This window comes from Rattus norvegicus, chromosome 6 (assembly GCF_021556685.1).
Source record: "Rattus norvegicus strain SHRSP/BbbUtx chromosome 6, alternate assembly SHRSP_T2T, whole genome shotgun sequence".
Taxonomy (NCBI): Eukaryota; Metazoa; Chordata; class Mammalia; order Rodentia; family Muridae; genus Rattus; species Rattus norvegicus.
In genome coordinates this window covers 132,979,558-132,992,130 of record NC_141539.1, presented here as the reverse complement: position 1 = coordinate 132,992,130, position 12,573 = coordinate 132,979,558, and the positions used below count along the sequence as shown (strand labels likewise).

The 12,573-nt window shown below is 51.7% G+C and overlaps 1 long non-coding RNA gene across 1 annotated transcript; it reads right to left on the bottom strand.

Annotated features, from left to right (window-relative positions):
• Window positions 1–5,054: 5,054 nt before the first annotated feature.
• LOC148005463 (uncharacterized) lies at window positions 5,055–12,510 on the bottom strand. The gene is made up of 3 exons (XR_015622572.1): window positions 12,265–12,510; window positions 8,367–8,736; window positions 5,055–5,949 (listed from the first exon to the last, which is right to left on the bottom strand). It is a non-coding gene; the product is annotated as an uncharacterized LOC148005463 (long non-coding RNA).
• Between the last annotated feature and the right edge of the window lie 63 nt (window positions 12,511–12,573).

Sequence of the window (12,573 nt, the reverse complement as noted above, 5' to 3'; positions counted from 1 at the left end):
TTAAATGACCCTTTCATGGGGGGTCACTTATCAGATATGCTGTATATCAGATATTTACATTATAGTTCATAACCATAACAAAGTTATATTTATGTTTAGCAATGGAGATAATTTTATGGTCAGGGATCACCACAACAGGAGGAACTGTATCAGTCTCAGGCAGCATTAGGAAGGTTGAGAACCATTGGGCTATACGGTGAAAATGAAACCCAGCTGGCCTCACACAGCGAGCTGACACCTCGGCAGCTGCAGAGGGCCAGAGCTGAACGTGTCTTGCTTTGGGATCAGCTTCAAGTTGATGCTGGTTATGTGGTCACAGGGAAGGTGTGATTTGAGGGCCACAGTGAGTATCCTCCAGCCCCCAATATTTCCTGTACTGAACTGTTACTTAAACCAGATCCTGTGGCGGTAACTGGCACCTGAACTAGGCTGTGTGAAGACCAGAGGCCACTGTGGGGTTCTGGATGGGACATCAGGATAAGCCTGCACGGCTCGGCCCAGGGGATCTTCTGTTCATTGCTTTCAGGAACCAGGCAGTTCTCCGCAATGTTCTCGTTCAGCTGTACCACACAGGGAAAACTCCCTCCATGTCAGCCTGCTTTCCAAGACCTCTGGCCTCAGGCTGGGCTCCTGTGCAGCTGGGTTCCCATGTCAGGATGACAGCGTAGGGGGTGAGGGGGTAGATGTCAAATGCCCTTGAAGGTGTTTCAGAGAGGATTAACAAATGTGGGCCGGGGCCCTGATAGGAATAGGAGAGGAGGAGGGGGAGAAGCCAGGAGCAAGCACAGGCACCCTTGCTCTCTCTGCATCTGGGTTGCCATGATGAATGTGCCTCTGCTTCTTTGTGATGGACTGAAGGAAGCCCAGGTCACTCTGAACCACGGTGAGAGCCCTTTCCTTTAAGGTCTGCCACGGCACCGCGAGAGTCTGTAACATACCTGCGGGAGGGCACAATGGAGTTCATGACAGAGCGTGATACAGAGTGAACGACAAGATGCCTGGGAGCAGAGAGCTCAGGCAGAGTGCAGAGCCACGTGTTCATTTCTTCAGAAGCTGCTGTGTACCGTGCTATGTGGGACAGGACATCCCCCCACCCCCACCCCGCTGCCAGGCCATCAACAGCTTTGCTGAGGCCAGCTTGTCTGCCCTAGTGAGGGGGCACAAGGTACTTTTACTGGACACCCTCCCTCACTTCCTTCTCTCCCTCCCTCCCTCCCTCCTTCCCTCCCTCCCTCCCTCCCTCCCTCCCTTCCTTCCTTCCTCCCTCACTCCCTGTCCTTCCCATCTTCCCTCTGTCCCTCCTACTCCTTTTCCTTCCTTCCTTCCTTCTTTCTTTCCTTCCTTCCTTCTCTCTTTCCTTCCTGTCTGCTTGTTCACTGCTGTGCTGAGGCCAAGCTGAGTTCTGATGAGATGGCTAAGACAGCATAGTTCCTGTCTCCATGGAGCTGAGTCACGCAGACATGTTGGTGAACAGGACACATTGATCTCAGAGGTGACAGATTTGGATCTAGAACTCCTATCGGATGGACTTTGGGTAAAATGGGAGAGAGAAAAATATCAAACCTCCTGCCTTCTACTGCGCTGTTTGTTTTATTTGAGACCCCTGGTCTGAGGGCTGTTTGGACATTGGTGTCCACGGGAGGTGGGAGTGAGTATGGGTTAGGGAGCTCTGGTACTCTGAAGAGGGTGAGGGTTTGCTCCAGTCTTGTGGGAGTTGAGGACATGAGGGCCTCTGGAGAAGGCTCAGAGATAGGAGCAGAACTTGTGCCGTGCTTCCAGGAGGTTCCTCTGCAGGAGCCATCCTGTAGCCTTCCGGGTTCCAGAAGGCTCTGGAGTGAATGCATAATTAGGCCCTCTGTAATTTGGATCTGCCTAGGACACTCAGGCTCCTACCCCCTAATTTACCTCATAAATTTATTCTGCTAAAAAAGTTGAAAATGTCAGTCTTCTGTGAGCACTGCATAAATGAATTATCTTCCCTGATGACAGAAGGTGGGAAGGAGGAGGAGGAGGAGGAGGAGGAGGAGGCTTGAGAGGACATTCCTCACTTTGAGCTTGGCCCAGCAGAGAGCCCAGTGAGGCTCTGTCTCTGCAGGAAGAGGACAAGGCTGCTAGGTTCTGCCACTGTTCCCGGGAGGGCATTCAAGCCAGCTGGACTCTCTGAGGACAGCTTTGGGGACGTTTCCTACTAGGGGCTAGTAGATGTTTACCGCTCTCGTGGTGGACACTCCATCGGAGGTTTCCCCCTGGATTACTCAGTCTTTGACACTAAGCAGATGGGCTGTGATGGCTTGTACGTGCACCCTTCAAAATTCGTGCTGAGTCGTCTTCCTCATTATGTGATGCTAAAATGTACTCAAATTATCACAAATGGGCTAGTACCTTAAAGGGGGCCGGGGGAACTCTTGTTGCTTGGTTTTGTCATGTGAGTCTTTGTCCTTCTTGGCAGACACAGTCCCATCCAGAAAATCCTCACTGGGCCTTGACCTTTGACCTTCACCCTCCAGAGCTGTATGAGTTGCCAGCTCCCCGTATTTGCTGTAATGATGCAGACGGGCCAGGATGAGCTGCCTTGTCAATACTAATGGAGTATATCCACAGAGCCTCCTTCTGGATGAAAACGTTGAGGTGTGTACCTTGGATTGAACAGAATGTAAATTGCTGTAAAATTGAACACTGGACACCGGCCTCCATAGTCTTGTGTATGGCTCCTTAAATGCTTGCACTGTGCTGTGTCCATGCCGGGGGTGGGGTGGGGGTTGGGGGTGGGGGTGGGGGTGGGGGCTTCCGCATAGTCACCTGAGGGACTCCTGCCTGAGGCTGGGGCCTGACACAGGAGGACCTGGGATACATAGGAGGCTCCTTACCCCCAGGCCTTGTAGCGTAAGGGACATCCAAACTCACCACAGCGAGGACGTGGACACCGCATTGGTGCCTGTCTCTCCCATCTTACAAAGCTGTGGGCAGAATGAACTCAAGCTAAGAGGCAAAGGGGCTTTGCACGCTTTCATACTCTTCCCCAACATCAGGAGATTGCCTGACTGACATTTCTCCAGCAGAACCTTCTGTTGGGGCCCCACTTTCTCCGAGTCTGTTTCCTCGGTTCCCTTCTGTCTGAGACAAGGCCTCAGGCCTTCTCCTCCTTCGCTCCCAGCCACTTCCTCCCTGCTTGTTTCCTGGCCAAGGCTGTGACTTTACTACCCTACCCCTGTTCCGTTAACCAGGTGTCCTTGCTTAGTTGGGGGCTGGTTCACCTTTGAACTCTGTGTTTCTCTCCATTGTGTCCTGATTCACTCTTATTCTAGCCCTGGCTTAGTGATGTCTCTGGTACCTGCTTCTTGCTTGTAGGATGGTTACAATGGGGTCTGGGGGGAGGACAAGGTCATGCTTACATGGCCACAGGCCTGGAGGATTTGGGTTCTGTCTCTGGCAACCTGAGTTTAGCATCCCCTGTGTAATGGGGGAGGAGGGGGCGGGGTTAGTCTCTCTCTTCCTAGAATGAATGAATGAATGTAAAACCCTGACAAACATTTTTAGACACAGTGTCCCTGTGCCCCTGCAGGCGGCCTTGGTAAGAGGAACACAGGCCACATGTACGTTCCAGGGGCTAGAGTGTCCTCAGTCTACATAGCTGCCATTGTTCTTCATCTGATGTCAAGGGAGTGACGTATGGAGTATAGGTTTGTTTGAACTAGAACCTGTGTACCAGCTAATGAGTAGAATTACTTCTCCATCACAGTGTGCTGGCCAAGCTGTGTTCAAGGAGAAGCCACAGGGCCTCTGTCATGCAGCTCCTGTGCTTTGGAGGGGCACAGGACTGTCGGCTCACAAGTGTGCTGAGGCCCGGTGACACAGAGACCCTAAATCAGCGACAGCCATGCATCTCCCCACTTTCCTCAGCAAGTGGGGGCACCTTTTCCTACCCATGTCTGCCCCTCTGCCTCCTGGGAGTATAGCGGGAGTATAGTAGGGCTTACGGGCTACAAAACGCCAGGCAGTAAGGAGCCCTCAAGCCTGGTAGGAGGAGAGTGCCTACAGGTCTGGCCATCACTGCAGAAATCCAGCTTTAGACTCAGTTTCCATTTTTCATTCAGTAGAAGCCCTTGATGGGCACCGAGGTGGTGGCAGGGGCTAATTGCACGGAGCCTGGGGCGAATGCAGATGCTGTAATTCCTGTCACCTCCTAACAGCTCGGTGGGAGCTTCTGATGAATAGCGTGTGGTGTTCAGAGGCTGTGTGCATCAGCCGCATGTGTCACCGGCAGAGGTCTGGCAGGGCACCAGAGCGGTGGGGGAACACAGGGCCACCTTGCCAAGTCTTTAATTAAAGGAGGAAATATGTCAGAACCTACTCGGCCACTGTCCAACCTAACAGGCCCTTCCTGGTGTCGGTGAATGCTGCTGTCAGAGACTGGATGGCGTGCTGGAGAGACGGCTCGGCTCCGTGCTTAAGGTTATTTGCTTCTCTTGACAAGGGCTCAGATTCAGTTCCCAGCACCCAAACGGTGGCTCACAATCACCCATGACATCAGCCTCAGGGGATCTGATGCCCCTTTCTGACCATTGTAACACGGGTCACTTACATGGTATACACACATACAGGCAGGCAGGCCAAACACCCTTCTGCAAAAGATAAGAAGCAAGCAGATGAATCTAAGTTTTAGAATAAGGACTTGATGGGGGTCAGCCACACCTCTGTGCCTGCTCCTTGAGGGGAAGAGAGAGAGTGCGGATCTGGACATGTCAGGGGTGAAAAGTGGCCACCTGGAGAGGTCTTACGGTCTCAGAGGGGGCTCTCTCCACCCCCCCCCCCGCCATGGAAGTTTGAGGGTCTAGCCTCTGTGCATCTCTTGCTTGGGAACAGTAACCTTCACAGAGCAGGAGGGGCCTGGGATTGAGACAACTCAATAAAGTCACAATAAAACATCCGAAGCCTTCCATTCTCTCTCACTTCTTTAACTCAATTTATTTTTCATTTTGTGGACAGAGATTTAGTCCGGGTATTAGTTTATGATTTTTTTTTTTACTGAAGGAATTACTCAACACACACACATATAAAAAGGAAATATTATTTTTATCATTTATTTTGTACCATGTATACCATAGGAGGAGCAAACAGTGAAATCACTTCAGTACTGCTGTTTTTCATTACGAAGTTATTACATATAGAAATTACTCCAAATTATCTGAAATGAATGGAAATTATGAGGTTTAAATTCCCCAGGTTACTGCAGGCACAGCTCTGGAAATTTATTTTGTCATCTTGCTGAACATAATTGCTACAACAAAATTTCTCCCATTTTACAACTGCGGTATAACTTATTTATACCGCCGTAGCAGTAATTTTACATCAATAAGTTGCACGGGAAGGAATACACAGGTGGTAATTGAAAACAATAATTTGTGCCGAGGTCCAGGTGGGATGGTTGGCTCAGGAAAAAAAAAAAGGCTCCAGTTACTGTCGGCAACAGCTTCGAGTCACCCATAGCCTCTCCTCATCCCCTTAGTGAACGTGGGTGAGCCATCCAAACGCCTTCCGACAATGTTCTCTGGGGCTGGGGTGGTGAGTCACGCTTGTCCTCTCGACACTGAGGCTGGTGCACTCCATTCTGAAAACGAGGGGTGGGATTCGGGTGTCGCCGAGCCCTGAGGGGCGCGTCCCACACTGCCTCTTTGCCAGCTCCCGTCTTCTTCCTCTGGTTTCCAACTTGCCTCTGGGTTGGGTGCACTTAGGTACCCGGAGCTAATTAAGGTGTGTGATAGATTTCAATTGGAGTGCGAGCTCTTGCCAGAAACATTGACAATTCGGTCCCCCAAGCACGGCGCGCAGTGTTCAATCCACTAATGCTTTATACATTACTGTCTTCCTTCCCAGCCGGAATGTGTGGTCTGGGTACAATACCGAACCGGTCCCCAAACAGGCTCCCAGTCTTCTGTTCTCTAATTGTCCCTGTTAAGCAGATAGAAATAATGAAACTGCAGATGCCTGTGCCGAATCCCAGCAGCTGACGAAGCTACCATCTACATCCGGGGGGGTCCAAATGCAGATTTTAACAATTGACCATAAATCTGCCCAGTTTAGACTCCAGATCCTCAGGGTGAGCTGGACACAGGCTGGAAATGGGTCCCCTCTGTTCCTGTTGGTGCTCCCTGACACACTTGTGGGAGAAAGCGAGCACAAGGCAGGGAGGGGGGGTGGTTGTTGCAAGTTCAGGCGGGGAATATTATAATCGCATCTATATTTTAGAAGCCATTGTTGTTTCAAAGATCCCGAAGGCTTAAGATCACAGGGAAATCTTTTTTTTTTTTTTTAAAGACGCAGATTAAACTAATATCAGAATGTACAACGTTCTGTATGTACCAATTCTCCCTTGGGGGACATTCATCGTCTTTTGTTGTGGTAAATTGTCTGCTTCATAAATGGTACCCAAAGTGCATCTTCAAGCCAACGCACATTTTGTTTTATTTCATATTACATTTTACTTTCTTATTTTTTGATTCGGAATCTCGGGCCTCCCAGGCTGACCTTGGGCTGGTTGTGGGCCTGAGGGTCACCCGGACACCTGATACTTCTGCCTCTGCTTCCCAGCAATGCATCTTTGAAAAGGAAACAACGGAAAACTTCCACACACCCCCAGCAACTGTCCTGTCAAGCAGGGGTTTGCTAGTGGGCTTAGAGTCCCAACCCTCCCCTCTTAAATAGAAGGGAAGCCGTTCTCTAGGATGCAAGCTATCTTTGTTGTATTCACTCGAAAGCATGTGTGTGGCTGTTTCTAAAACGACGGAACAACAGATGAGCTCTTCCGTTTGCTTTCCCAGCTCTGGAAGGCACAACTGAAGCAAGGTGTCGGCTGGCTGGCTGGCTTTTCTTTCTCTTTCTTCCTTTTTTTTTTTTTTTTTTTTTTTTTGATGAGCGCCCCCTCCCAGTGTTCTCATTAGCTGCGCCTTTTCGCCTTTCGGGAGGGATGCTAGCCTGACTGACTCATGCTCCTTCCTTCCCAAGGCCTCCTTCCCCCTCACTTCCCTTGTAGTACATCACAGCACAGATAGGAGTTTTCACAGCCTGGGCCTTGGGGGTGGGGGCAGCTCTCGATTGAATCAAACTTGTCTACAACTGGAGCTTAACGTGTCCTGAAACTTCCTCCTTCTCATACTGCTTAAGGATAGAAACTAATTAATCCTCACAGCCTCATCAAACCTCCTTGGGAAGGTGATCCTCACGGTTACCTCCATCCCCGGTCCTCCCCGCCATCACCAGGCACCTCCTTGTCGCCCTGGTTCTCAGCCACAGCCCTGACAGCCGGAGCTGGAACTGAAAATCCCCTTCCGAATCCTGGTGCTTTCCTCGAATGAACCATCTTCTGAATCCCCGCACACCCTTGCCTCTGCTCTAAATAGGGCTGGTTGCTTGTCACCAGACCACTGAACCCAGGCTCCGGTATGGGTGCCATGTGCCAGTATGTCTGAAGTAGAAATGTCACCACCTTCAGGGAAATGACCCCTTCTGCGTTTTTAAGTCACAACAGACACACTGAGACCCAGAAGAGCAGCAGCAGCAGCAGCAGAGAGAAAGAGAGAGAGAGAGAGAGAGAGAGAGAGAGAGAGAGATCCTGAGCATGACACACATGTGTAGAGGTAGCTATTCCTCCCCACTCTGACCCCTGTCTGTGAGAGATGAGAGTGCAAGCTTGGTGATACTCTCTCCCAACTGGGTGATGGCTTCCTTACCCAATTTGAATTGATGACTCAACTAAAGAATTAAAATTAGCCAAGCAGCAAGAAAATTCCAAACGAGGCGACAGAGCTGTAGAAATAGTTCCAGATCCCTTAGTACTGAGCCACTCAGGGTCACTTCAGATCACAGGGGCAGAGTTAGGAGCATTTCAGTGTGGACGCACATATAGGGTGATGGGCATGTCTTGGTTTTGGTTTTTAATATTTTTAAAGGAAAATAAGGCACGAATCGGGATCCGTGAAACTGGTCTAGGTCTTCTAGGCTGCAGACTTAAAGAAAGCAGGCAGGGTTACCTCTGTCCCACTCCCCCGCCCCCAAGCCCATTCCAGTCTACTTCAAGTAATTAAATGATTGTTAAAATTCTCTAGGGTACGAAGCCCAAATATTTCTTTTTGGGGGGGGGGTTGGAGGGGAAAAAGAGGAAAGAAAAGACGTAATGACTCATGTTTAACAAAAGCCTGGATCTTAATTTCAACAAGAACAGACTGAAGAAAGGTGAGAGGCAAGCTTTGGGGTCCTGCTTAGCCTTTAGGTGCTAAGGCCTAAACCCTCTGTTATCCCTGTTATCCAGAAAAACCTTCCCTTCAACAAGGAAGTACATGCAATTCTAGAAGGCGTTCAGGGACACCTACCAGGACTCTCCTGACCACTAAGGAGTCTGGATTTGATCTCTGGAGCTTTTAAACCAGAGCGGGGGAGATGGTTCAGCCAGCAGAGGCCTTTGCAGAGAAGCCTGAGGACCGGACTTGGATCTCTGGGGCCCCACACACAGGCAGAGGGAGAGAGCTGAGTTCATGATCCACACACACGTCTTAAATATGATAATTAATTAGAAAAGATTTCAAACCACGAGGAAGAAAGCCATCAAGACCATCTTGGGCGCCTTCTTAATGTGTATAGGACTTGCTTGAGGTTTCTGTTCTCAAAAAGAGGAGGTGCGGATGCTCTGATCATAGCGTTCACTGAATTTTCCGAGCCTTCACAGTCAATAAGGTTTGGAGCCTGGAAGAAGAGAAAGCAGCAGGCAGAGTTTACTTCTGAGTTTGCTCCACACTTGTGAAAATGACAAGATTCGCCTTCTCTTTGCACAGTTTTTTTTTTCTTTTTTTTTCTTTTTTTTTTCTTTTTTTTTTTTAAAGCACCAGAGATGAAACCCAAAAGTAATTTGGTAAGCTGTGTTGTTGGGACTTCAGGCAGCTCCAAAGTTATCTGTCTACACTGCAGAGAGAGGATCCTTGTTATGGAGAGAATAACAAAAACAAGTGGGGGGTTGGGGATTTGGCTCAGTGGTAGAGCGCTTGCCTAGCAAGCGCAAGGCCCTGGGTTCGGTCCCCAGCTCCGAAAAAAAAGAAAGAAAGAAAGAAAAAAAAAAAAAAAAACAAGTGGAATGTCGGGTTTTTTCCTGCAAGGACTCCAGGGCTTCCCCCTCCACCCCCACGCTTATCTAGAGCCAACCAAATTTTCCTAAAGACATCAGATAAAATGTAGCAGCTCAGAAGGCAAAGACAACATGACAGACTCTTCCATAGGTCCCAGCCTGCGCCTAAGGATAGAAAGTCCTTCAAGGAATTTTAAGCACAAAGCCTGACGAGGGCCTGCTCAGTCTGCCCTCACCGTGGGTGTCGCGCAAAGCCCATGCGGGGATTTAGGACCCCACACAAGCTGATAAAAATGCACTTTGATTCGGTGAAGCGAATTTTAATTTCTGAATGATTTCTCTGTAAAGGACGACTCTCCTATCCTTAAAGGGATGCAGGCTGCGGGGATTCACCCTGGGAAGGCAGTGTGAAACCCGGGAAGAAATAGTGAAGTGTTGTGACATTCATATTCATTCTCTCTCTCTCTCTCTCTCTCTCTCTCTCTCTCTCTCTCTCTCTCTCTCTCTCTCTCTCTCTCTCTCTCTCTCTCTCTCTCTCATTTCTATCTGATTATGGACTGAGCCAAGAGCACACAGTAGGCTCTAGCAGGTGCAGGAGAAATGATACTACGGTTTTTATGATGCAAGGGGTTCAGGCCCACGTTTCTACCTTCACTCTTTTGGGTAGCCACCTGCATAACACACACACACACACACACACACACACACACACACACACACACACACACACACACACACACACACAGAGGCACACACGCGAACTTTATTCTAAACAAGGCTGTCTGAGGGTATCTTGGACACACCTGCCTGGCCCGAGGTCCGAGAGAGCAAAGGCTTGTAGTGATTTCCAGCCCAGTACCACAGAGAGCAGAGAGAGCCAGAGCTGGTCCCCTGGAGCCAGCAGCCTAAGTAAGGCAGGGTCGAGCAAGAGGTCAAGGTCGGCCGAAAGGCAGCTATTGATCTGGTTGGGAACGCGAGACACGGAGCGCCGCAAGACTAAAGGGGGAGCTGTGAGACCAGACATTAACAGCTTTCAGCGCAAACCATGCCGTGCCAGACGGGCAGAGGGAAAAGGAGGAGACTGGAGTGGCAGCTGGGATCGCTCGCTGCCTGCGCCCGCCCGGGCGCCTCTTGGGAGTGGAGGAGGCGCAGGCCGGGCAGGGCGGCCTCTTGCTGGCGGCCTCGAGGTGGAGAGCGCCCCGGCGACCGCGACAGCTCCGGCCTTGCACCGGCCATCATCGCGCGCGCCTTCCCACCTTCAGGGTAGCGCGCGGTTCGGGGAGGACCTGCTAGGGTCAGTCCGGACTGCAACGCCACTTCCCGCTGCCCTGTCCTTGGTCCCACCCGTGCTCAAACAGGCAGCTGACTCTGGGGCCCCTAAGCTCCCTGTTTTCAGAGAGAGAGAGAGAGAGAGAGAGAGAGAGAGAGAGAGAGAGAGAGAGAGAGAGAGAGAGAGAGAGAGAGAGAGAGAGAGAGAGCGCTCCTCTTCCTCCTCCCTCACCCCGGGCCTCTGACTCGCTCCCCGTTCCTTGTAGCTATCTCCCCCAGAAGGTGAGGGCCACGTGTTTGAATTTCGCGCCCATGGTGGCAGGCTGTCCCGGGCAGGGTGCAGCGTTTTAAGTGCAGACTTGCCCCTGATGTGCTGTGTGTTTTTGGGCAAAGTCATATCCCTCTCTGGCCTTCCCATCTGCGAGTCTACGAGACAGAAGGCTAGATGATCTTTCAAATTGTAGCGGGGGTGTGCGGATAAGGCCAGTTAATGGGTTTCTTGGGAGGTTTATTAAAAGGTGAGTGTGGGCTATATTTTTTTTTCCTACTCCGGCCACTTTCTTGGAATTTTTATTTTTCCTGTGAGGCGGGCTGGGTTGAGAGGAGACGCTTTCAGACTTAGCACCACGTGTAGGGATGCCTATGTGTGTGTGGTGGTGGTGGGCAGCTGCACGCGGCCTGCCCGGCCTACGGAAGGAGGTGTAAGCCCGCCCCCGCCCAGCATCCTCACAGCTCAGCCTTGCCTCGGTCTGTGGACCCTGCAGTCCCTGAGCGCTGGAAACTGCAAACCAGGGCACAACGTAGAGTGATTGTTTTGGGTGAAGTGGGAAGGGAAGACAGATCCTTCTGTCCTTGCTCCTAACACTGCGCCGCTTCCTTGGTGCCACGGCCCCACCCATGGCTTTCGGGATGAACAAAAAGCCCAGGTGCCCCCTGAGGAACAGGCCCCGGGAGAGGCAGCTCGCCTGGAGGCCTTGCAGCCTCACCAATCCCTGGGCTGAAGCCCGGCCGCCAGGCCTGGGGCGGGGTGGCGGGGTGAGGGTGGTGCAGCCAGGCTCACCGCAAAGCTCAGCCCCAGCCAGGCCCCGACCCGCCCTGGCCGCCGGGGAAGGGCGAGGGGTCCAGCTTACTGGCGCGCCCAGCGCGGGAGGCCAGGTTATCCAGTAGACCCAGCTGGTCTCCTGGAGGAGAGCGCCGGGAGGGGGCGGTGCATTCGGGACTGCAGCCTGGCCTTGTCCCCGGGCCACGGGCAGGCCCCCACAACTCCCCTTGTCCTCGCCGGCTGGAGATCAAACGGTTGACAAGGCGGCTCTGTCCTTCCCGGTCGGACAAGCAATTTCAAGTCCGATCCCGGGCGGTGGAGGAGGGGGACGACTTCCAGGTTGCAGAGATTTCACGGAGGGAATTGGGGGGCGCCTCTCTGAGGCACCCTCCTTTCCGACCGCTGGCCACGCCCACTTCTGGGTCCGAGAGTCCCAGACTTCTACGTGGAGTGACCCCCACCCCGTCCCTCTAGCGCGTGCTTCCCAAGGAGACTAGGGGGTGGGGGCGGGGCAACGCTTGACCCCCCTAGGAGTTAATGGGGCCCAGAAAGGCGAAGAACCCTTCTGGAATGGAATTCAAACAAAACGCAACCCCCCCCAACTGTGCCCCCTTAGTATATTTTATTTTGTTATTTAAGACAACCAACCGCCCCCCCTCCGGTTTATATGGAGACACTTTTTGGAAGTTTCTATAAAATACCCCCCTTCCCAAATAAGTAAAACCAACTGTAACTACTTTTCCAGGGAGTGAAGTAAAACAATTGTATCTGTCGCCTCAGTCTCCCCCCCCCCCCCCCCGATTTCCAGCCCTCCTTCTTGAGTGGGTGGGTTTAGACTTACTTGGACTCAGTGTACCTCAGTTACTCACACAGCACTCCGCCCCCTTTCTCAGGGAGTCCGGCTCCCGGGGGAGGAAGAGTGAGTGGGGACAAGATTTTATTTTATTTACTCCCCCCCACCCCCACTTTTGCGAAGCCGGTGCTCGGTGATAAGACCAGCTCACAAAAACAGTAGTTTGCACGTGTGGCCGGCCTGGGTTGCGGGTGTGCGCACTGGCGAGTGTGTGTGAGTGCGCGCGCGCGTGTCTCGGTGTGTGCTTTCTTGTTCTCTTACAGGGTACAATGTTAAAAAGCCACCGCTAGTCGCCCC